This window comes from Pseudorca crassidens, chromosome 3 (assembly GCF_039906515.1).
Source record: "Pseudorca crassidens isolate mPseCra1 chromosome 3, mPseCra1.hap1, whole genome shotgun sequence".
NCBI classification, from domain to species: domain Eukaryota; kingdom Metazoa; phylum Chordata; class Mammalia; order Artiodactyla; family Delphinidae; genus Pseudorca; species Pseudorca crassidens.
The window spans coordinates 121089934-121114799 of NC_090298.1; positions in this window are offsets into that span (position 1 = coordinate 121089934).

The following is a 24866-nucleotide window of genomic DNA, read 5'->3' on the forward strand; positions in this document are numbered from 1 at the left end:
TAAAACTTTCTCTAGTCATTTAGCAGTACTATAGTGCTTTGATTATTTTACTTTTAAGATTTGAATTTATATACTGTAGAGCTGGTCTCCCTTATTACTTTTCTTTTTCAAAATTTTCCTGTGTATTCTTGCCTCTTTATTGTTCGTATTTCTTTTATATATTGTCTCTTTATTCAATTCTCTTAGTTTGTAATTGTTTTCCAGTTAATTTGCTTATAGCCTCATTGTTTGCAATAGTATCCTCTACAAATAATGGTAATTTTAACTCCTTTCTGTTTTTGTTTTTTGTATCTCTAGTTTTTGTGTTTCCTAATTGCAGTTTTAATCCTCCAGAACAATGTTAAATAATAATGGTGGCTATGGACACCTTTGTCTTATTCCTGATTTTAATTGAGAATGCCTCAAGTAATTTCTCATCATGTGAGATGCTGACTTTGGGGTTGAGAGGCACATATTTTATGATGTTAGGAAGTAGCAATTTGTTCCTATTTTTTTTAAAAAAAATCTTTCTATTTTGAATTTTATAAAAAATATTTCAGCCTCTATGAATATAAACATAAATTTTCTTTTTAGATGTGTTGCATATTTTAATAAATGCCTTGAGGTTTAACTACACCTGCATTTCTGGAGTAAAGTCCACTTACTGATGGTGCATAATTATTTTAATATATTGCAGAATTCTGTCAGCTAATAAGGTTTTAAGATGACATTTATAAATAGATTGGTTTATAGACTGACCCCGTCTATTTTTTTTTTTAATTTTCTGGAGGAATTCTTTTTTTTTTTTTTTAACATCTTTATTGGAGTATAATTGCTTTACAATGTTCTGTTAGTTTCTGCTGTATAACAAAGTGAATCAGCTATATGTGTACATATATCTCCATATCCCCTCCCTCTTACATCTCCCTTCCACCCTCTAGGTGGACACAAGCACCAAGCTGATCTCCCTGTGCTATGTGGCTGCTTCCCACTAGCTAGCTATTTTACATCCGGTAGTGTATAGATGTCAATGCTACTCTCTCACTTCGTCCCATCTTACCCTTCCCCCTCCTTGTGTCCTCAAGTCCATCCCCTATGTCTGCATCTTTATTCCTGTCCTGCCCCTAGGTTCTTCAGAACCGTTTTCTTTTTTTAGATTCCACATATATATTTGTTAGCATATGGTATTTGTTTTTCTCTTTCTGACTTACTTCACTCTGTATGACAGTCTCTAGGTCCATCCATCTCATGACAAATAACTCAATTTCGTTTCTTTTTAGGGCTGAGTAATATTCCATTGTATATATGTGCCACATGTTCTTTATCCATTCATCTGTCGATGGACATTTAGGTTGCTTCCATGTCCTGGCTATTGTAAATAGTGCTGCAATGAACATTGTGGTACATGACTCTTTTTGAATTATGGTTTTCTCAGAGTATATGCCTAGTAGTGGGATTGCTGGATCATATGGTAGTTCTATTTTTAGTTTTTTAAGGAACCTCCATACTGTTCTATATAGTGGCTGTACCAGTTCACATTCCCACCAGCAGTGCAAGAGGGCTCCCTTTTCTCCATACCCTCTCCAGCATTTATTGTTTGTAGATTTTTTGAGGATGCCCATTCTGATCGGTGTGAGGTGATACCTCATTGTAGTTTTGATTTGCATTTCTCTAATGATTGTCTATTTTTGAACTTTTGGTATCAAAGTATGTTCACTTAATTAAAATTATTTAGAGACTTGTCTTATTTTTCTATGTTCTGTAAAATTTTAGACACCATTGTAATTATTTTTTTCCAAATATTTGGTAGAACTTCCCTCTAAAATTTGGGTCTGGTGCTTTGGGGGCCAATAGTGTTTGGTCACTTAGCTCTCTATCTCTCTCTAGCAATGATTCACAATTGAGAGTAGTTTAATTTGGACCAAGGAGAGGGGAGGTGGCTCAGAATGAAACATCTACCTTCTTTGCTTCCAAAGATGTAGACTAGTTTCTGAACATGTCGTTTGTTCATGTGATGAGTTTCTATGTATGTGCTGCTTCCTCTGGCTGGTTGATTGGAGCCTCAGTTGGGGAAACCTCTGATACCAGACCATGTGCCCCTTTGGACAGGTGTAGACCAAGGATTCAGGCACTGCATAATGTGTGTCTCCTCTTACCTTCAGGAGTGTTCTTCAAAACATTGGCTATTGGAGGCCAGGAACTTGTTCCATATATTCCCTGCATGATTTCCTGCTTTCTCTCCATGGCTTTAGCTGTCCTTTGACACATCTTGAGATTTGAGGCTTAGCTGTCACTATATTTATCTGAGAATCGAATGTACACATTCTCTTTGTTGCTTTTAGATGATTTCTTAGAAGTATTGGAATGCTCACTTAATGACTTTATTTTCAAGCAGAAGGTAGTTAAGAAGCATTTCCCTTTTTCTATTTCATGAATAAATTTTCAATTTATAAAATGCCTCTTGTACATCTCTAATTTTGGGGACCCAGTGTTATATGAAGAACACTTTAAATTTTATCAGTGCTGTTTTAGAATATATCAAGATGGTCGCATAATTTTTATTCTTTGACTTATTAATGTGATGAAATGTATTAGTACACATTTAGTACTAAATCTTTTTTGCATTCTTCAGGTAAATATGTTTGAAAAGCTAACAATAAGAAAAGATTATATTTATTGAGTGTTTACCCACATACACTCAATAAATATTAGTAAATTCTTTGCACATACGTATTATCTTTTTAAATCCTCACTACAATTCTATTAATTCAGTACTGTTAATATTTTACATTTGAGGAAATGGAGACTCCTTAAGGTTAAGTCATAAGTTCACAAAGCTAGTATTAATGGTGAACTCAAGTTTTGACTAGGTTGACTGACCTTGTATCTTATTGTTCTATTATTTTAATGTAGTAGTAGTTTTAATTAACTAACATTTTATTAAATATTTTTAATCTAGTTCAATATATCAGTAAGATTTTGTTGTAATATATTTTATGAATGAAATAAAAAAGTGAAATGTTGTATATTTGCCCCCATGGTGTATCGGAGAGGTGATGGAAGTGAGAGTTATCCCTGTCTTAAATATTCAATTGTTGTCACTTATAAAGCCATTTAAGCAAGTCACTAATTTTACAAGCAATTATTCAACATCTTTTTCTGTTATTCCCAATGTTGTCATTCTTTTCAGTTCATCTGCTTTTTTTCTTTTTAGGCAGGTTTTGGTACTTTTGTTTTAGGACTTGTCCTATTTTCTTTAAATTTTTCATGTTTTTTTTAATCCTATATACTTTATATGTATATGCCTCTGTACAGAATAAGTACCTAGGTAATAGATATCTAGATAAATAGAAAAAGATCCAAATACTCAATATGTGTTGCCACATTTTCCTCTGTTTTCTTCATGCTCTTTTATTGATTTCACCAGACCTGAGATCCTGCACCCACCCAAAACCACATCTTAGACTCATATATCAATTCTATGCTTTTGTTTGTTCGAATGTACTTTTCTGATTAATTTTAATTAACAGTTTTCTTATAGTTTTCCTCAAATGAGTTATAGTGTTCCTTTTCTAAATCTTGAGGTTAAAAGTTTAGTTTATTTCCTGTCATTTCTTTTAAAATATTGATCTGATTCAAAGGTATGAATTTTTCTTTTAGCCATTTCCTATATTATAGTAATCTTATTCTCATTATTTTATAAATAGCTCATAATTATAGTTTTGATTTTTCTTTTTAAAAAAGTTTTCTTTGATACATTTCAAAACTATACTTTATTGTTTAATTCTACCTTTATTGGGTTGTTATTAGAGAAAGTGGTATACAATTTATACCTTTGGGAATTTATGCAGTTCTTATTATGCCACAGAATGTAACCAATTTTGGTAAATGTTCCATAATCCTTGGAAAATAAGGTGGATTCTTGGTCTGTAAAAAGCTGTTGTATGCATAATCATGTATTATGTTTGAAACTTCTATATATTGTTTACACATATTATTTTTTCTTCTTGTTCTGTCAAAAGCTGACTGTGGTATATTAAAATTTCCCACTTTGTGTTTCTGACAATTTTTTTCTATAATTCTGACAGTTTTGATTACTGTATTTCAATTCTGTATTCCCTACTTGAAGGTTCATGACTCACATCTTTAATTTCTTTACCCTATATTTAACTTTTGTCAATATAAATGACTTCTTTTTAAAATTTTACCTTGATTTAAATCCTACTTCGATTATTTTGCCAGCCCACGTTTTTCCCCTTGATATGTCTTTGTAAGTTCCTTTATTTGGGTCCTAGTCCCCCTACCTGTAAGCCCTTTACTTTTAGTAGGGGATTTAATTCATTTATATTCAGTCAGATAGCAGATAACTATAGCCTTATTACAGTCATCTTACTTTAAGATTTTTCTTTTTTGATGATGCCTTTTCTCCTTCCATATCTTTTGTCATGTGACACTCAAATGCACGCACGCACACACACTTTTTTCTTTCATTATATTAATTTGAGAGGCATATACATCTAAAGTAGGACTATAGCAAATGTACATATATGTGTTTCTTTCTTTGAAGGGTGGAACGAAGCATCATCTCAGGTCACTTGGAGAGTTACCCTTAGACGTACACCAACATTGAGTCTTTCAAGGTGGCTCCCTCCGATTTTTAAGGCTCCCTGGAGTTGCTGAGGGGATCTTCCATAGGAGGTTACTTGGGAAGCTCATTTGTCCAAGGAAACTAGATGTTAAAAGGACCTTTAAAACAGTTAAAATAATTTTCTCCAGGAAGAGGGATGTGTTTTTGAGTCCAGGAGGAGGTGGCCTGGAAACTTCTGTATCATCACTCCCAAGGAGGGTGGGGATGGTTTCCTGGGAGGTGGTTATAAAAGCCCAGAGAGCTGAGTGCTAAGAGCTATAACGCTAGGAGCCCAAGCCAGGAGTACTCCTGCCCAGTCCTGCCTGGATCATACTCATTGAAGCATCAGGACAGCTGGTGCAGTGATCAGAATCCATAAATAATTCTCCCAGTGGTGGGCCAGAGTACTTTTCAGATTGTGAACAACCACTCCTCAATAGCAACGCCTTGTGGAAGTGAGGAGGAATAGCTGTGGTCAACACATCTCACCCCAGGGCATTCTCTATTAGGTATGTCCTTCAGACTAGTCCTCTTGGGTGTGAGTAAGTCCCTAGGCTCTGTAGATTACTGGAGAGAGAAGAAAGTCTCAAAAGGGAGCTACCAAACCTCCTGACAATGGGACATTTGTTGGCTAGAGCAATTAACTGGAAAAACAAGGCATGTGACTATATTTTAAACCCCAAATTTGTGGAATAGGTTATATCGTATTTTATTCTAATTGTGGTTACTTCTAAATTAAAAAATACATTTGAATTTTTTAATTTACCAAAATCTATACTGAAATAAAAAATTGTTGACTGTGTAAGATTACTTCTCCCTTCCACCTGCTGTCTTCTCAGTGTTCATATAACCCCAATGTTTGTTTGGATTTTAACCCCAAATTATTGTTAGTTATAAGCTGTTAAATGATGTACCAAGGCCTAAAATTACTTGAGATTGACAAAAATTATTTCAATGTTATCTTGTTTAATTTAGTTTTATTACACACAGTGCAGTCTCATATAATAACCATTCCTTTTGGAGATATTCATTTTGATTTATCTCTGGAAGGCTGCTATACATCTTCAGGTAATTTATTTTTCAAGAAGAGTGTTTTGGGGCTGTATGAGTAGCTGCTTTTTCTTCTTGGCTACTTATATGTGAGGTTTTTTTTTTTTTGTCCTTGAAATTAAGTGATCACAAAAGATTTTTTGATCTATATGCATTTTATATAATACTCATGATACTTTATACTTATAGTACTTTATGGTACATAAAGAGCTTGTTCATTTTACAAATTTGTGTCCTTCCTCAACTCAGCGAAGTTTTCTTTTATTATTTTTTATTATCTTTATCTTATCCTTCTATTCTCCATCTCCTTTTTGGGATTCTTGTTTACATTTACTTTTTCTCTCATCTCTCCTATCATATTAATATTTTGTGGCATCATTTATCATCATCTCAAATTTATCATGTAAATTGTTAATTTATGGGAAGTATCTAACCTGTTTTTTATCTCGATATTTTTAAAAACTTTATATAATCTTTACTGATTTTAGAATATTTAAAAAAAAATAAATGCTTAGCTCTACTTTCACAGATAAAGTGTCCTCTTGAATCTTTTTGGGAACACACATCAGAATTCTTCAAAATGCTCTTCTGTTTGTTTGCTATGTTGGAGAGGAATCCCTGTGATTTCTGTTTTCAAGGTGATTCTCTTTTTCTAACCTGCAATTTATATTTAGGAGTATTTCCTCTATTTGCTTCACTGGGAGAAACTCAGCTGATTTTTTTTTTTTTTGTCCTGTTCTCTGGGAGGAAATCCTGCATCTTAACCATCCCATCATTGTTGTGCAATCCTACCTTTCCTCATCTCATTTAGAAAGTGGAAGTGGAATTTAGTGTAGAAGTCCTTCAGTTCTTCTCCAGAAAGCCTTCTTTATCATGAGAGAAGTCATCAATAGTTCTTCTTTCTACCTTCATTCCATTCCTTCCTGAAGATTTCTTAGCAAACATTCCTTGATTCCTTCTATTTTTCATATTTCAATTCCTAATGGGAAATTTTCCCTATTAAAAATTTCATATGAAATATTCATAAAAGTGAGGAACAAGGTACTAGTGCTTGTCTGTTATGTGTTTTAAGGTACTTTATAATATGTTGTAATATACATACACATTTGTTATATTACATTATATTTTATATACTATACACACCACACATGCTACATACACAACATGTTTTTACAAAAATCTGTAATCGTTTGTTAATCTGTAGCTGTGACAGTATACATAGCATGTGTTCCAGACCATTCCTAATCACTTTAGGACCTCAGAACATGTTACTGAGAAGACCAAGATAATTCAGTATGAATTTCCCCAACATCCCTTTCTCTATATCCCAGATTATACTATCTTTCCTCTTTTCTTTCTTTTTTGTTTCTAATTAAGGGATCACCATCAATTACAATTTCTGGTTCTCTCAGTGTTTGATTCATCAGTTATGTTTTCCTTCCCTTGAAACTTCAGTTATCTATACTCACTCCTTTTCCTCAGATGGAAAATTTATCTAAATCCCTCATTTGAGAATGTAGTCTACACATGATGCATCCTTTTTATTTTCACACACATATGCCTCAACTTCCAAGCTTTTTCTACTAAAATAATTCTTTTGAAAATAATACATCTAGGGGTATTCTATTTCCTTACTCTCTTTCTTCTCTTTGTCACCTAGGATATTATTAGTCATCCCTTCAATATCTTAGAAATCTTTTCCACCCTTGGCACCCTAGGTTTACCCTGCTTCTCTTCCGTACTCTGTGATTAATTCCTCTGCAGCTTTAGTAGCTCTTTTGATTTTTCCTTCTCTCTAAGATCTCTTGTACTTCCATGAACTCTCTCCTCCCATAGTGTCCTCCTTGGTGAAGTCATCCAGTCTTGACACTTCAGTCCTCATCTCTAGGCTGATGACAATTTAATCTATAACTTTTTCTAGCACTTCTTCCTGAGATCCCAGTGTTTTCCTCAACCACCTGGTAGACACTATCTCCAAGACTTTTAATTTGGATGCTGAGAATCTGGGACTCTCCTCCCTCTTTCCTCCTATATCCATCAGTGAACAAATACTGTCATCATTTTTTTTTTTGAAATTGGTTTTATGTGGTTTTTTTTTTTATCCTTTTACTCATCTTGTCGTCTCCACCTTGAGTCTCTTCCCTCCCTGCTAAAAGCCATCCCATATAGTACTCTTGTATCATATACAGTAAGGACTTGAACTTGTTGCCATTGCCTTCTCATAAGTAGAAATATGCACAAGCCCATCCAAGACCAGTTCCTACTTTGAGCAAACATTCTGAAAGCTCTCTTCATAGTCACATGTCATGTAAAAGTTTCAAGATGCAAAAATACCTGCTTGCAAAATAACAGTATATTCCTTTCAAGTCGCATTCCTTTCTATTCCAGGACAGCAATGTTGCAAGTTTACATCTTTATAATAAAAAGATGTAAACTTAAAATATTCTTATTTTTCATCACTCTCAGGGAACCACATTCTGGGATTTACTTATCTCTTATGACTGATCACAAATAAAAAACTAGACTTGCCGTCTCTCAAGTGACTCACTTGATGATGTCACTCAATGATGTTTCTCGTAACATCCCCTTCTGCATAGCAAATTATTCAACTTGGAACTTAGATTAAATCTCTGGTCTGTGACAGAAGAGAGACATAGTTTGTAAATATTTAGGTAAAAAACATTTTTAACTAATAGACATACTGAACTATGGGATTTTAAATGTTGCCATGCTATAGATCCTCTTATGTGAAATTAGTTTGGGGACAGGATATGGGAGCCCCTCTGCAGAACTGTTCCCTTGGTGATTAAATCCCAACATGTAGGGTTCAGCATTCATTGCCTGGTCAATGATGGTGACTTATATTATAGTCTGTGAAGCACTTTTATAATTCTATTTCACTAATCTGTATGATATCCTACGAGATGGGTTGAAAATGCTGTACTCGTCTGACTTGATAGATAAGAAAAGATAAGGGTGGGAAAAGTTTAGTGGATTAAGAAGTTGACACAGCTAGAAAGTGTCAGATTCTGGTCAAGAATTCTAGTCACTGGGGGCTTCCCTGGTGGCGCAGTGGTTGAGAGTCCGCCTGCCGATGCAGGGGACACGGGTTCGTGCCCCGGTCCAGGTAGATCCCTCATGCCGCGGAGCGGCGGGGCCCATGAGCCATGGCCGCAGAGCCTGCGCGTCCGGAGCCTGTGCTCCGCAACGGGAGAGGCCACAACAGTAAGAGGCCCGCGTACTGCCAAAAAAAAAAAAAAAAAAAAAAAAAAAGAATTCTAGTCTCTGACTCCACAATCAATGTTTCCCCCTTACACAATATTATTTTGGATGTATGCATATCAGATGTTTCTGTATTTTTTTAAATGAGTCCCCTCTCTAATTTGAGTATGAGCTCATGAGTATCAGGAATCTATTATTCATGTTTGTATCCCTAGATACTGTCACAGCCACAGTGGGAAGTGTTGTCCACTATGCTGATATTTGATAAGTGAATCCATGCATAATAATCGCTAACGTTTACTGAGAGTTTCTTTGTTTCAGACGCTAATAACTTTATTGACTCACTTGATCCTTGCAACCATCTCATGAATTAGGTATAGTAATTATTACCTCTACTCTATAGAGGAAAAAAACTGAGGCAGAGAAAGGTGAAATAATGCACCCACAACCAAGAAGTGAGAGAGTCGGTGTTTGAACCCAGCACTCATTTAGCCACTATGTTCTGCTGTCTTTTAGTATTTGAGTCCATTTTATAAAAATCAGATAATAATAATGGATGTAGTTGTTTTAAAACATGGCTACAAGTTCTTTGACAGTCCTCCCATGGAAAGGTGTGGGTTTATATCTTCTCCCGTTGAATCTGGGGAGTTTGGTGAAAGTGATATTATGTGGCTTCCAAGACTGAACCATAAATGGCCATGCGGCTTCTACCCTGTTACCTGGAACATCTGTTAACAGACCACTGAACCGAGAGGAAAGATATCTAACTAACTTGACGATGTCAAACTGTGAGGAAACACAAACCATCTAGAGAAGCCATGTGGAGGTGCCTCTAGTTAATTGTCCCACCTGATGCTAGTTTTTTTGTTTTTGTTTTTTTGAAATTGAATACTTTTCTCTTTATTACCATTGTTCACGTCTTTAAGTGTCTAGATTTTCAGCTACCATTAACTGGGCATCCACTTATGCCATACATTATATATTTTTTTAACACACACATACAAACACAACTTCCCTTTTTTTTCTTTTTTAAAACTGAAGTATAGTTGCCGTATAATATATTTTTAAAATTTTTTATTGGAGTATAGTTGCTTTACAATCTTGTGTTAGTTTCAGGTGTACAGCAAAGTGAATCAGTTATACGTATACATATATCCACTCTTTTTTAGATTCTTTTCCCATATAGGTCATTACAGAGTATTGAGTAGAGTTCCCTGTGCTATACAGTAGGTCCTTATTAGTTATCTATTTTATATATCATAGTGTGTATATGTCAATCCCAATCCCCCAATTTATCCCTCCCCCCCCCTTATCCTCTGGTAACCAGGATGTCCCAGCTCTGCTGTCGGACATATAAATGACGAATCCTTCAAAAGATTCCTGTCCTGAGTGTTTGTGTCACTCCCAGCCATTCTAGTGTCCCCAGCTAAGGGCCTGGACACTGTGGAGCAGGGGTTAGGCAACCCCATTGTGCCTTGCCTGTATCCTTGATTCACAGAGCCTGTGAGCATAACACATGCTTGTTGTACGTATGCCACTAAAATAATCATAATAATGAGATTTAATCATTATTAAACACTCCCATATCCCGAGGCCACTTGCTTTCTGATAATAGTACTCCAGAACTATTTAGTTGAAGCAATTAAGTGTGTCATGTGTTACATACCCCACACCGGACGGTGCTGCGTGTTAAGCTGATGGAAGTATTTAAAGAGATTGGCCTGTTGGACAGCTCCTTGTTTCCAGGAAAGCCACAGGAATATGGAATCTCTTGTTCCATATTCTGCTGAGCTCAGTGGGTTGAGTGTTCTTGGCTTCTTGCCCAACAGGTCTTGGCAGTCTTGTCACTCCTTCCCTCATTATTTTGCAACTGGTTATGAATCGCTGCTGCTGATGTACTGAGGTTTTGGTCTCCGCATAACTGGGCGCATTGGCTAGCTTTCTCAACTATGTAAGTTTACTCTACCCTTAGATTTGCTGAGGAGTGGCCAGACCTTCGGAAAGTGAAGGATGATTAATGATAGCTCAGACTTTCCTCCTGAGTGAGGATAGATTTACTTGGTTGTGTTCTTTGTGTATCATATTACGGACTGAGAATACGAGTTTGCTCTTCCAGGTCCCAGGCATCACTAAAAACTTAACAGATTTACAAAGCTTGGACACATAAAAGACATAAAGGACCCTATTCCTCATGCATATGAGTTACTGCAGTTGTGATACATTCTCTGAGCCCAAACTGCTATTTGAACCGTTCATTCATTGAAAAGTTAATTGAGGACTATGTGCAAAGCATTTTGCTGGATGTTAATGAATCTGCACCTAAAGCAGAAACACACTGCATTCATTTCCATTTCTTTTATGGTACCTGTACCCTGGAATGCTGTGTCCTCCATCCACATGGTACCTGACACAATTTAGGGGCTCAGTTCATATTTGTTGAATTAATATAAAACAAAAGTGATTTTTCCTTTCCTGGGAGAGTCTTTATTCATGAAGCCTTTCCCTATTCTTTCATCCTGCATTGAATTCTTCTTTCCTCTAGGCTCCTAGAAGGACCCAATTTGTACTTTATGTATAATGGAGTTTGGATTTTCTGCTATAGTTTTATGTGTTCTGAGTTAATAAGGACCTTAGCACCCACTAAACAATATTTGGTTGAAGAACCACTAAGCATTTGATATTGGACAAGTCTTTTTTTCTCTCTAGGTCTCAGTTTCCTCTTTTGTAAACTTAAGCATTTGAACTAGGTACGTAGATTTCAGTCTGTGTGCCAAGAACCTCCCAGGCAGGATGGGAGAGCAGCTAAAGTTTCTAAGACCGTCACAATCATATTTAAAATATAAATTTCAAGAAACGTAATGTAAAACACACAGATTATTTTGTAGTAGCCTGGCTGTTAAAAATACTTTTTTAAAAATAAAAAGGGGGGGCTTCCCTGGTGGCGCACTGGTTGAGAGTCCACTTGCCGATGCAGGGGACACGGGTTTGTGCCCCAGTTCGGGAAGATCCCACGTGCCACAGAGCGGCGGGGCCCGTGAGCCATGGCCGCTGAGCTTGCGCGTCCGGAGCCTGTGCTCCGCAGCGGGAGAGGCCACAACAGTGAGAGGCCCGCGTACCGCCAAAAAAATAAAAATAAAAATAAATTTAAAAAAAAAAAAAGGGTCTTCATACAGGAGAAGTTTAGAAATTATTAATCTGTAGGTAGAAGGTTGGCAAACTATGACCTCCGGGACAAATCCAGCCAGCAGCCTGTGTTTGTATAGCGCACAAGCCAGGAAAGGCTTTAACATTTTAAAAGAATTGTTAAACAAACACACACACACACAACTAACAAAGACAGTGTGTGACAGAGACTGTACGTGTGACCTGCAATGCCTAAAATATTTACCGACGTATTACTTTGGTCCCTTACAGAAAAAGTTCACTGACTCCTAATGGAGATCAAGGATGGAACATGCATGGCTTATGTGCTGATTCTTTCTACCTTGCCCATGGCAGGCATCTTTAGTGGGTTATAGTATCCTTATCCATCTGCCTTAGGATCCCCCTCCACTTAGTACTCCTGGAAGTTATTACCAATTTAGTGGAGTTGGCATTTTAGCCTCCAAGTTTTCATTGTATGGAAGAGCCATACTTAAAAGAATGTTGAGGAGGTCTCCGTTAGTGCCCCCAATCTTCTCTTTCTAAGCTTCTAGTACATTTTAGCTGACTTCCATTGCCAATATCTGTGTGTCTCTTGCCCATGGGCTTTCTCCAAAGTCACTGAAGCTGGTACCACTTCTACACATGGCAGGACAGGAATGCCAATGAATTAATACCCCTGGGAGCAGCCTCAGGGGTCGTTGTATAAATACCCCAGCTCCCTTGCCGTTTGGGTCGAATAGTTATGAAGCATTTTTAACGAAATCTCCCAGTTTTCCCATGAGGTTAAGCTCCATTTGCTCATCGTGGTAACTGGCTAAATGATGGCCCTTTATTCTCTGTCTTGTCTTCCCTTTGACACCATTGTCTTTGCTGCTGGCATTCTCTGTCTTCCAAATAAACTACTTATACTCAAATTCTTATCTCAGCGTGTGCTTCTGGGAAACTCAAACCAAGACTGATTTCATACCCACTCCTTTATAGAAGTCATGCTTTTACAAAGACCTCTGACTTAAAGCATCCTGACCTTCAATTGCAAGTCCTGGAATTTGCTGCCTGAAGTTATTCATTTGGAGGACCACCCAATTTTGTGTGGTCTGATGTCTCTATTTTTGACTCTGACATTATGGATGGGTCAAACAATTAATTTTCTTCTTGGATACTGGGAACTTTCCAGCCCATTTTTCCAGACTCTTATTAGAGAAAACACTTCCTAGGTGCCCTTACAATGGAAAATTCACAACCAATAAACAATTGAATCTTAAGATTTACATTGGGCAGGCAGGTTGCTATAACAAGCTCTAATAATAACTCCATTTTTTCTCAAACCCTGGCAGAAAATGCAGACAGCTGTGTCCAATTATGCTGAGCACAGCAAACTCAAACTTATTAAAGGTAGGAAACAGGCTGTTTCAGGATGTGAAAATCTCCACATAATGTGAAGATAATTTCTCAAGTGTATGGTTTAGTTGCCGTTTTTGCTTTATTTTATTTCTCTCTTAAGCACTAAGTTTTTAGTTCCCAGTATAGGGCATGGAATACAATCTTGGCTAATACTTACAAATCAGAGTTCAAATATATAAGCTCAGTTTCTGGACCAGCCAACAACTATATTGAATGACCCCCACAAATCATTTGTTTCATTTATTGTTCAGAAAATGCAATTAATAATACCTCCTCGTAAGAGAGGAATTTCGGTTAAAGTTTATTTGGGGCTTTGAGATCTAAAACCAAGATATGGAAAAAAGCAAGGTGGCAGAGCAATTTAATTAATTGGCTCATGGGTCTGCCTGGCATTTTGGGGCGGTATTTCAGGACAGGACTTTCATGGTCCTGAGACAAAAAATAGATTTTTTATGGTGTGAGAAAAAAGTATTTCTTCAAGTAACTTTTCCTCCTTTCACTACCTCTGGCTTCCCCAGGGAAGTTGCTTCCATCAACAGCTTGTTCCATTGCCAAATGATTCTGACGATGTTTTCCAAGTATTCAAGTAGAGTTTTTCCATGCTGCAACAGAGACCTGGTATAACTTTTCTCCTTCCTCTAATAGAAATAATTGATCCCTCAGCTTGCTTTCTCTAATGAGGCCCAGTCAGGGAGCAGCCTGTCTTCTCACTCTTCTACTAATTGAATATCTTTTTCTGCACCTTGAGATATTTTACAACTGTTTTCAAAACAATGCACACAATTGTTTTTCATGCTGTCAAAGCTAGTTCCTTATTTTTCTAGACAACTTTCCTATCCCCCCACCTAAATTAGATCCCTTGTCATACTTATTCATGTTACTGTGTGTTTTCACTTCATTGAACTTAGAGCTGTTTGTAGTTATGTATTCATTTCTTTGGTTATGTGACTAATATCTTTGTTTCCCCACCAGACTATATGCCCCAAGAGGACAAGGATTATATTTGTCCATGTATTACCATATTCTCAGTGCCAAGTTTTTTCCAGAAACATGGTATTATTGAATGATATGGATTTTACATTAAATATGCTTATTAATCCATTCATATTTATTAATATATAATTATGTGATTATTATTTAATAATACTTTGTTTCATGAACCCAGTCCTGGGGATGTACATATATACTATGCATATACATGCACATATACTATGTAATGTGTAATAGAATACTATTTTATATTATATAATAATGTATAAAATAAAATGTATGATATAACATATAGCATAATTATATGCATTACTATATACTATATAATATACGTGTGCTATATATACACGTATGTATACATATATATGTATATATATGTATATATTTAGACAAACTAAATCTAAATAGCTCTTTCTCTTTCAAAATGCCCGTTTTGCAAACATTTTCGGCAGAGGGAATAAGAAGCTTGTTGAAGTCTGTTGTCCAAGTTACATTTATTTTTAACTTTTTAAAAAAAACAGATTAAGTTTGTTTTTTATTGTTTCAGACTGAGAATGCACAATGCACTGGCTACATTTATATTGGTTACCATGGTTTCCGATACTTCCCAAGAAAAGAGTGGAATTTTTCTCACCATGCAAAGATGTTTTTCCCTAACTTGTTTGTGCCCACATAATGTACCAGTTTGAATCATCTGCTTCTCTCCTCCCCATCTGTGCTGTTTGCAAGGGGCGGGGAGAAAAGGGAAAAAAAAGCAGGTGAAAGAGTTAGACACAGCCTTCATTACAGCCGTGATGAGCTCAAATGTAGACTCTCTTTCCTGTATCCTAAGGGCCTCTTACTTGCACAGTATAGATGTAGCATCCAGAGTACGTTTCCTTTCATCCAATCACTCCTCCATGAACATGTAACAGTTTTTGTGGAGAAGGTAAGGCAGAGACCACTGGTTCTCTAGAGGTGGCACTGTCAGAAGAGAGTTTTATGCTAATGGTTTTATTGATATTGCTGCTTTTGCTACTGTTGCTTTTAGTTAATTTTTGTGTGTGTGTGTGTGACCAATTGGAAGGATCTGCTTTTGCAGGGATGACTACCTTTCGTTCTGCTCTAATTACTTATCTGTATTATTGTCTCAATTCACCAAAAAAGGAAAATGTGTTTTTCCCTCGGAATGTATTATTACTCTGCATCTATGGTTCATTTTCATTGCAGAAGCCATCGCCAAGTAAGCTTTCTTTTTTCTCAGTAGCCATTATTGTGTCCTGGCCTGACTTTCTGTTAATAATAGCTCTCATTTACTGAACAGTTGCTATGTGCTTGGAGCTGTGGTCAATGCAATGACGTCAATATTTGCTTCACCCTCAAAATAACCCTGTAAGATAGGTGGTATTATTATCCCTATTTCATAGACAAGAAAACTGAGCCAGAATTCAATGCACAGACCTAGGACAGTAAAACAGATCTTTCTAACATCAGGCTTTTCTTAACTTGTTCACTTCAGAAATTTACTGACAACTTACTATGACCTAGGTAATTTTATATGTGCTGGGAAAATAAAAAATTCTTTCTCTCAGGAAGCTTCCGTTCTACTGGTCTTTACAATGCTGTGCTATCTCTCACATGTCTTGTTGAAGTTTGGAGTGCCTGCTTAACCTATCATTCTCTTCTCTTGGTAAGTTCCTGCCACTTGCAAGAGTAAGTTGAGGTGTCACATTACCCTCTCGATCTCCCATGGCCATAGCTGATTGGCTCTTAACCATGGCTAGGTAAATCAGATTTTTTCTCAGTCTAGAATTTGAAATTAGAAATTAGAGATACTTAAAAGACCACTTGTTATTTGAAGAGAAGAGGTTTAAACTTTTTTTTTTTTTTTTTGGCATTCTTGGCTATGTGCACACAGGAATAGAGAAAGTTTGCCTTGAGATTGAGAGAGAGAATAAGAAGAGAATGGTAGAGAAGGAGGCAATTAAGTAGATAAGTACAGAGAAGCAACAACACAAAGTTGTGTGATCTCAAAAAGAAGGAAACCCAATGGGTACTCTCTTAATATGGCCCCTGAATTCCTATTTCAGTTTCTGCTTCTGGGGAACCTGCCTATGAGAGTTGATAGCAGGAGTGGTCCTAGGAAGCAGCTTGCTGGGAGTGAGTTTGGAGTTGGATCACTCACCACCAGTTAGAGATGAGGACACTGTCACTGGTGGCAGGTAGAGTAGCAGCAACCCCTACACGAAGCTACAGTGCACTTGTTAAGCTAAGACTTTGACTCTCCGCGGACTAGTACAATATAAGAGGAAGGAGCACACCATCTCATGCAGTATCTCAAGCATTTGAAAGATGCAGAAAGATACTAATTATAATGATCCTATTGTGTGGACCATCACTGATACCTCAAGAGGGAAAAAGGTAAGCCCAGGAGCATCAATACCCATTTTCAAGTAACGCATGAGGGTCGGAAGTCCTCCTTGGCAGCATTTGAAGAGACCTTTATCGCCTGCAGCTGGAGGGCAGCAGAGCTGAGGGCTATGCAGATAACGTGACTGGGAGATCAACAGAACTTTGTAGAGAGATGAAGTTCTCAGCTTGGGCAGGTCTCCTATGACAAGTCAGGGCCCATAGAGGAGTGTGGTCCTGAGACTGGAATAAAGATACCTCGGTAGACAGTCTTGAGCACCTTGCACTTCCAGGTGCCCTTGATCCCTCTGTGCCTGCAGAAGTGTCCCACTTCCCCTTGTTGGAAGATAGAACTCACCCTGCCTGCCAACCCCTGCCTGAAGCTTGAGGCTAAAGAGAAATCTCAAATGAGACAAGTGCCTTCCAAGATAATGCTGGTCTTTATGATCTGCCTTGTCTTCCGTCTCTCCTGGTTACCAGGCCAATTACCAGAGGCAGATGGTAACAAATGCTGAATCTGCTAAGGTGTGGAAGGAATTATATGCCAAAGGGGCCACACGATTTGGCTGTCATATATTAACTGAAAGTACAGAGGAGGCCTAGTTGGATTCCGAGGGTGCAGAATTAAGGTGGGGAGAACATTGAACTGGATTATGGAGAGCTTGTTGATGCAGGAACACTCTCCCATGTCACAGGATTTTGCACCCTCTTAGGACGCTCAGAGCTGGTCCTAATACATTTCCAGGATAAGCCTTAGAAGCTTGGTTAAAGTGGCATCCCACAGTAAATGGTATAGAGATGCAGAATTGCCATGCAGACAGTGCAGAAACATGTCGGAAGAGATGAGAGCATGGCATGCTAGAATGAGTCTTCTGTATGAGAACAGAAAACCCACCAGACAGTCGTATCCTGGGGATGACCCTGAGCACACTCCATTTACCAGAGTGTTGCAGAACACATTGGGGAAGACAGTGCCTGCAGCATGTGGTCCTTCAGAATCTCAGTGGGGGCTCTCTGTATAGGCGGGGACTGACAGTACAAGATTCTGGTACAGAACCGAGATTCCTGGTAGCTGTGGGGATAATAGGATTCCAGAGTATCAGAGGCTAACACTTAGTCATCAGGAACAAGGTGGGCTTAATTATTCTAAAGGGCGGCAAGGTTGGAATGGCATCTAAGGGTCCTGAACTATGGGAATCAATGAGATCTCTAATAAAGCCCTCTCTCCATAAATCATGACCTTCCAAAACCTTATTTCAAGCTTGCATCTAAGGGATCTAACATAAGATAACCCCTTCCTCAGCCCCCATCCACAGAGCTGTCCTTTCTAGGCTTTAGCAGTTTCGAAAGGATAGGAGAGAAACCTTCTTGTTCCAAAGTTTATATCTGGACCTCCTAGGAAGTTGCCAGGCAGGAATAGCAGCAGTTGGTATGTATCCTGTCATCAGAGCCAAAACAGACATCTTTTCTCAACCCAACATGATGGCCCTGAAAATGCAGCTTGAGTAGGTTGTTGAGGGAGCAGGAAGCACTGTCCTGTGGCTGTCAGATGGTGTGAACAGACACAGGCAAGGCGTGTGGCCTCCACTGGGTAGACGAGGCGGAGACCGGGTGCGTCAGATAGCAAGTGAGGGTCCAATGTGGTCACAAAAACGAGTCCCAGTAAAATAAGTATGTACATTCATAAATGACTTGGTGTTTTTGGTCTGTTTTCTCATTGGGTATTGTATTAGGTTAAGTTATTTTTGATTGTGTGTGAGAGGAATGAAACTTGAATTAAATTCAGTCCAAGAAGGAAATTTATTAATTCACAGAATTGGAGAAAGGGTTGAATAAAATACACGAGAAAAAGGCAGATAGACAACTGAGCTACCAGAACAAATGGATCCCGGAACTCAAATGCTGCCAAGTCTTTCCCCCTGACTCCCAGCACTGCTTCTTTCCAAAGTCAGTTTCATTCTCTCTTACTGCAGCCTGGCTTGTCTCCTCAAGGAGCAAAGAATAGTGTCTGTAGCTTTTGAGTTTTCTACCTGTATGTCTTCAATCTCCAGAAAGAAAAGAGTCTGACTCCATCTGGTTCAGGGTACGGACATTGTAGGAAATGGAACTGGTTAGTTTGACTTGAGTTAGTTGCTTACCTACAGATGAATCAGCTATAACCAGAAGGGCATGGACGGGCAGGGTCCGTCCCTTAGGAAGGGACACTTCCTAAGGAGGAGGATGGATACTTGGTCATCACCTCCGTGGGTTTCCATTATAAAGCCTCAGGGCAATCCTGAGCGGAAGGCAGAGCAGGGTTGCAGGGTTACTCACTTTTGGAGGCACTGAACGTAGAATCCAGGGTCTGGGATTCAGTGGGAGCACGTTGGTGGAGGAAAGAGCTGTAAACTTAGAATCAAAAGGAACAAAAGTCCAAGTAGCTACCCCATTAACCTTGTGAACAGGACTGTATCACTTACCCTCTCAGAGCCTTTGTTTCTTCACTGTAAAATGGGAGGGATTATGTTTTATGTATGTTTTTGTATTACTGTGAAGTAATCCCAGCATAGTACTTGCCATGTTATCCAAACTTAATATGTGTTTTCTGAATTGTAATATCGTAATAGCCCACCATCCATTTTTTTTTTTTTTTTTTTTTTTTTGCGATATGCGGGCCTCTCACTGTTGTGGCCTCTCCCGTTGTGGAGCACAGGCTCCGGATGCGCAGGCTCAGCGGCCATGGCTCACGGGCCCAGCTGCTCCGCGGCACGTGGGATCTTCCCGGACCGGGGCACGAACCCGTGTCCCCTGCATCGGCAGGCGGACTCTCAACCACTGCGCCACCAGGGAAGCCCCCACCATCCATTTTTAAACCCAGTAAACGTTCATTCAGAAAAATAAGTATGGACTTTGGATACGCACACACCCAGACACACAAAGGGTCTTTATTATTATTCTACCCCTGGCGTGGCCATATTAGAATTTCTCCATTTATCTGATCTGTAGCTCACATAAGATCGTTATGACTATGGAGAACTCTGGTGAATTTACACATGCTATCAAATGCGGTAAGTGTAGGAACATGCAATAGAAACTGCACTTATCTAGTGCTTTCATATCTAAATACTTATTCCAGGTCAATGTTTCTGGAGCTTGTATTATTTAGACATGCTTCAGCTCTACATTTCACTCGGCATATATAGATACAAGCTTTCTAAGGATTTCTGAAATAGCTATTCTCCCTTTATCTGTTCTGTTTTTCTGGGTCTGTTGGACAGATTTTCCTAGGATAGAGAAGAAAGGAAACACATGTTAATTTTGTTTGCCTGGAGAAGGTTCTGGGAACCTGTCTCTTGCAGCACACCTGCTCATTTCTCGCTCTGGACCTGAGCCACACCTTCCCCAGACTGCTTCATTTCTGGGGAAATAGCCATGGCTTTTAAATTCCACCTGGAGTGAGGCCTGGAAGGGTCATGTTAGTTCTGAGGTTGGTTTCAAGAGGCTCATGTTCCTCTTTTCATTGGCAGGCGTTTACAAGGGATAGCCTCAATAGACTGGATTCTCAGGACGGTGAGTTCTATTCAGGCCTGGAGGCAGACCAAGAGGGAGAACTTCCCTAGAAGAAAAACCAGGCCATTCAGTATTTGCCTGTTTCCACCTGTGCCCCTCTTTGTTTACAAAGCTGTGGCAATGGTTGTGTTGAACGGTTTAGAGCACAGGAGGGCTTTTGCTGGAAATAGTTGTAAAGAAGTCAAAACAAAATCCTCTAGTTATTCCATTTCTTAGCTTTCTTCTTCCCCTTTTGCTCCACCCCCTACAGGAGCTAAAAGCAGCACTGCCCTTTGTATGTACCTTGGAGCTAGGAAGTTCCATATTGTCTCAGCCTGAGTTTTCAGAAAGCAGAGCCTGAGAAAAGGCTTTTGTGGTACTATTTTACGAAGGGGATGCAACTCCAGGGATCCTGACTGAAGGAGAAGGGGTGTGAGGCAGGGAAGGTGTGGGAACCAATGAGCCAATATAAGCCATGTGACCAAGTTAGCAACCACTTGGTTTGAAGTGGGACTGAGCTCCATCTTGGAAGGGCTGTCTTCAGAGAAGCTCACAGATTGCTTCTCAGGACAGTTCATGCAAGGCAAGAAGGAAGACACTGATGTGCTCCCCCCAGGCTCCCATTGGTCCATGGTTCTCCCCATGGGGCAGTAAATCCCTCATGATTCCCAGCAGCGTCCACCACCCCAGCATCCAAGGGACACACCTGAGGAAAGAGGTGAGCAGTGCACAGAGCACACCTGAGGTGTGACGTGGTGGGCTGTGTGTGCAGGGAGTTAGGTCTATATAAAGACACCTAGGAACACAGAGTTTCAGCTGTGGGGTGGAGGGGAAGGAATCTGTATTTTGTTTAGGTTCTCAGGTTATTCTGATTCAGCCTCTCCACAAGCTAAAGTTCAGAAATCACTTTTATAGATTATGACTACCTCTCACCATAAACGTTGACATGCCTATCAGTTGTAGCAATGCGATTTGTGAGCTTTTGAGAAGTATTTTTCTTTTATGACCTCCTAAAGGCAAAATCATAAACATATACACTCACACGGGTGTGTGTGTGCGCACGTGCGTGTGTGTACGGGTTGAACACAGGGTACAAGGGAAATAGTTTGAATTCCATAAGCTACCTAAATTTAATCTGTATAGAAAGAAGAACTGATGAGTTTTCCCCAAATCTTCCCAAACTTCATGCATATTTTTAGGAACTATGAGTTTTAAAATTCTTATATGGACTCAGCTCTCAGTTATCTTTTGTCTGCTTTGTGAATTAATGAGTGTCAAGTTTGTCTCCATGGCCAGCACGCCAGGCTGGCTGGCTTGCCTTCCCCACTGCAGAAAGCACGTGTTTACCGAGGAAACAGTCACTCAGTTTTAACATTGGCCTCAGCAAAAAACCTATTTAGGAGGGCAAATCCAGTGCTCTTGCAAAATTAAAATCTGACTTGAACACCTTCCAAAACCAAGCTGAAATGGCTTTTGGATTACCCCTGGTAGTGGATTATTCACACTACTGCTCTCCTATTAACAAACAGTTATTCAGAGTTCACCATCCAAACAGCCTCAAAACTATGAACGGGCTATGTTGCAATTCAGTTGCATGTAACTCACAACATGTTATCATGTAAGCTGAGTGAGGAATTGTGGTGAGACCCCTACCTAGGTCAGCTGTTCTCAAAGTGTGGCCCCTGAGCAGCAACACCAGTATCACTTGGGAACTCGTTAGAAATTCAGAAAGATCATTAGCTTTTTGTTTAATTACATGTGCACGTTGAAAAAACTGTAATGCATAAAATGAACTGCTGTATCAGGTGTTGTATCTCCAACTGCTAGAAGTATTTAAGTAGAGACTGGATAAATGGTCAGAGGTTTTGGGAAGAGATTCTAGCTTTAGATGAGATGTTGGTTAAAAGCGCTGCTAAAGTTTCTTCAGACACGAATTTTTTTTTTTTTTTTTTTTTTTTACCATATCAGCAGGAAGTAAGTGATCAGAGTATCTTTTTTTTTTTTTTTTTTTTTCGGTACGCGGGCCTCTCACTGTTGTGGCCTCTCCTGTTGCGGAGCACAGGCTCCGGACGCGCAGGCTCAGCGGCCATGGCTCACGGACCCAGCCGCTCCGCGGCATGTGGGATCTTCCCGAAAAGGGCACGAACCTGTGTCCCCTGCATCGGCAGGCGGACTCTCAACCACTGCGCCACCAGGGAAGCCCCAGAGTATCTTATCTTTGTGTTTTAATTTGGATCTCATAGATGGTTCATGCAGCCACACTAGTACATGACTTTCAGATCATCGTGAGTCTTTTCCTGCGTTTTGCTGCAATATCCACACGCACTCCAGAATAATTATTTACGAACCGTTTTCCAGATTGGTCTTACCTGTAATCAGAATTTCTGAGGTTTCTAAAGACTTTAAAAAATAATGAAAACCAATCAAATAGACCTGTGCTAGGGATGAGATAAAAATGTTTTGCATTATGATTTAGCTGATCCATGTTTTCGTTTTTTATCACAGAAAGGTAATTGTTATTAACGTGATTTGTCACATTTTAGTACAAAGTGTTATTGTCACGAGTAGTGGTAAGGAACTAACGTTTGTATAGCGCTTTGGAGGGTACGAAGTGCCTCCTCATATATGCGTACACTTTATCCTTATAGTGACCCTATCGGCATTTATGATTATTATTACTCTTATTGTATGCAAGAAGCACCTGGCATTGGAGAGCTCAGTTACTTATCTAGGCGCACACTGTTAATTACTGATGCAGGAGAAGGGGAGTCCAGGCCACTGACTTTATCAAGTCCATTTTCTTTCCCTTATATCAGTGGTTCTAAAATGTTTTGCCTTAGGATCCCAATTATTGAGGACCCCAGAGATCTTTTTGTTCATGGGATTTATATCTGTGGTTTACCATATTAGAATTTAAAACTGAGGAAATTTTTTTAAAACACCTTTATTAAAACTGAGGAAATTTTAAAATACTATTTACCACTTCATTTAAAATAACATTAATAAACCAATTATATCATAATATCAATATATATTTTAATTAAAAAATCATTTTTCAAAACAAAAAAATTAGTGAGAACAGTTGTATTCTTAAACACTTTAAAATATCTCTTTAGTGTTTGGATTAATAGAAGAGAACTGGATTCTCATATTTTCTTTTGCATTTAATTTTTTACAAGGTGACATTTTGGTTGAAGAGTGTGAAAAAAATTTGACCACCCAGAGATACATGGTTGGAAAAGAAGACATATTTTAATCACCTTTGTAGATAATTGTGGATATTTTGATGCTATACCAACACTCAACGAGTGATAGTTTCTCAGAGATCTGTTGTGATATGCAACCTGAACGCTTTTCAGTGCAATTTTGTACACTGTTACATTGTGATACAATGGCATTCCTGCATTCTGAATGAATATTTTACAACTGTAAGATTTTATGACTTCATGCCATGGTTACTTGAAAAATATTGATTCACTGTTATGAGGATTTTTCAAATATTGTCACATTTTATTATACAGTACCAAAAAAATCACATCTGTTAATGGCACTATAATGCCAGAGGAAGAGTTCTTATGTATTGGGAAGCTGTCAGGTTTATGGCTGCAGACACAAGGTTTTCAGAACTCTCATTTTCCATTCAGATCTTATCTTTAACAACAAATATTAGTTGTTTTCCTTAAAGTGCCAGGCTTACTTCATTTTTCTCAAGAAATTCTCAAGAAAATATTTTTATGTCAGATTTCCGAGTCTGAACAACCAGAGTTTACATTTCATGGAAAAAAGTCTAACTAGTTCAACTTAGAGTTAAACACTCACACAAACATTATTCCTCAAGACAATCATCATACATTGTTATGCGGCAGTAATGTCTCATGCATACTTCCCATTCCATCATTTAATCACATACAGTATTGACAAGATGTGTACTCAAGATTAAAATATAAAAATTTAATCATTTATACTGCTTCCACAAGAATATTCTTTGCTGGAAATTGGCCTTTTTTTTTTTTTTTTTTGAGTGTGTGATGGTAACGTATATAACAGTTAACTATTAGGACAGGCTGGTGCCAGTGACTTGATTTGTACAAAGGCACGAGTAATTTTCTCACCATTGTTTTTGCACCTTCAGTACAAATGTCAAGCCAGTGAAAAAGGCAAATAATGTCTTAGTATTATCAGGAACACAGTTTTGAGCTCATGGGTGTCTTAGCAGGGTCTTGGGGACTTCGGTGTTCATGGAAGAATTGCTACCTTACATCAAGCTGCCCTTCATTTAAGTAGCTGGATTTTGAAGAAGTTGATATTTCACTCCGTTATAAAGGAAACACTTCTGATGCCAAACTGCTTAATGTTGCTGACACCGACAGTTTTGATTTTTTGCTGCTATGGCCCATTTTGAACTTTCTCCTCCTTGCATACTCACTGCAGTCGCTCTAAACTTTCCGTTCCTTTATCTCACTTTGTTCTCTCTAGTTCCTGGACTTCACAAACATTGGTCAATCTGCTGGGAATACCACTTCCTTCTAAACTGTGA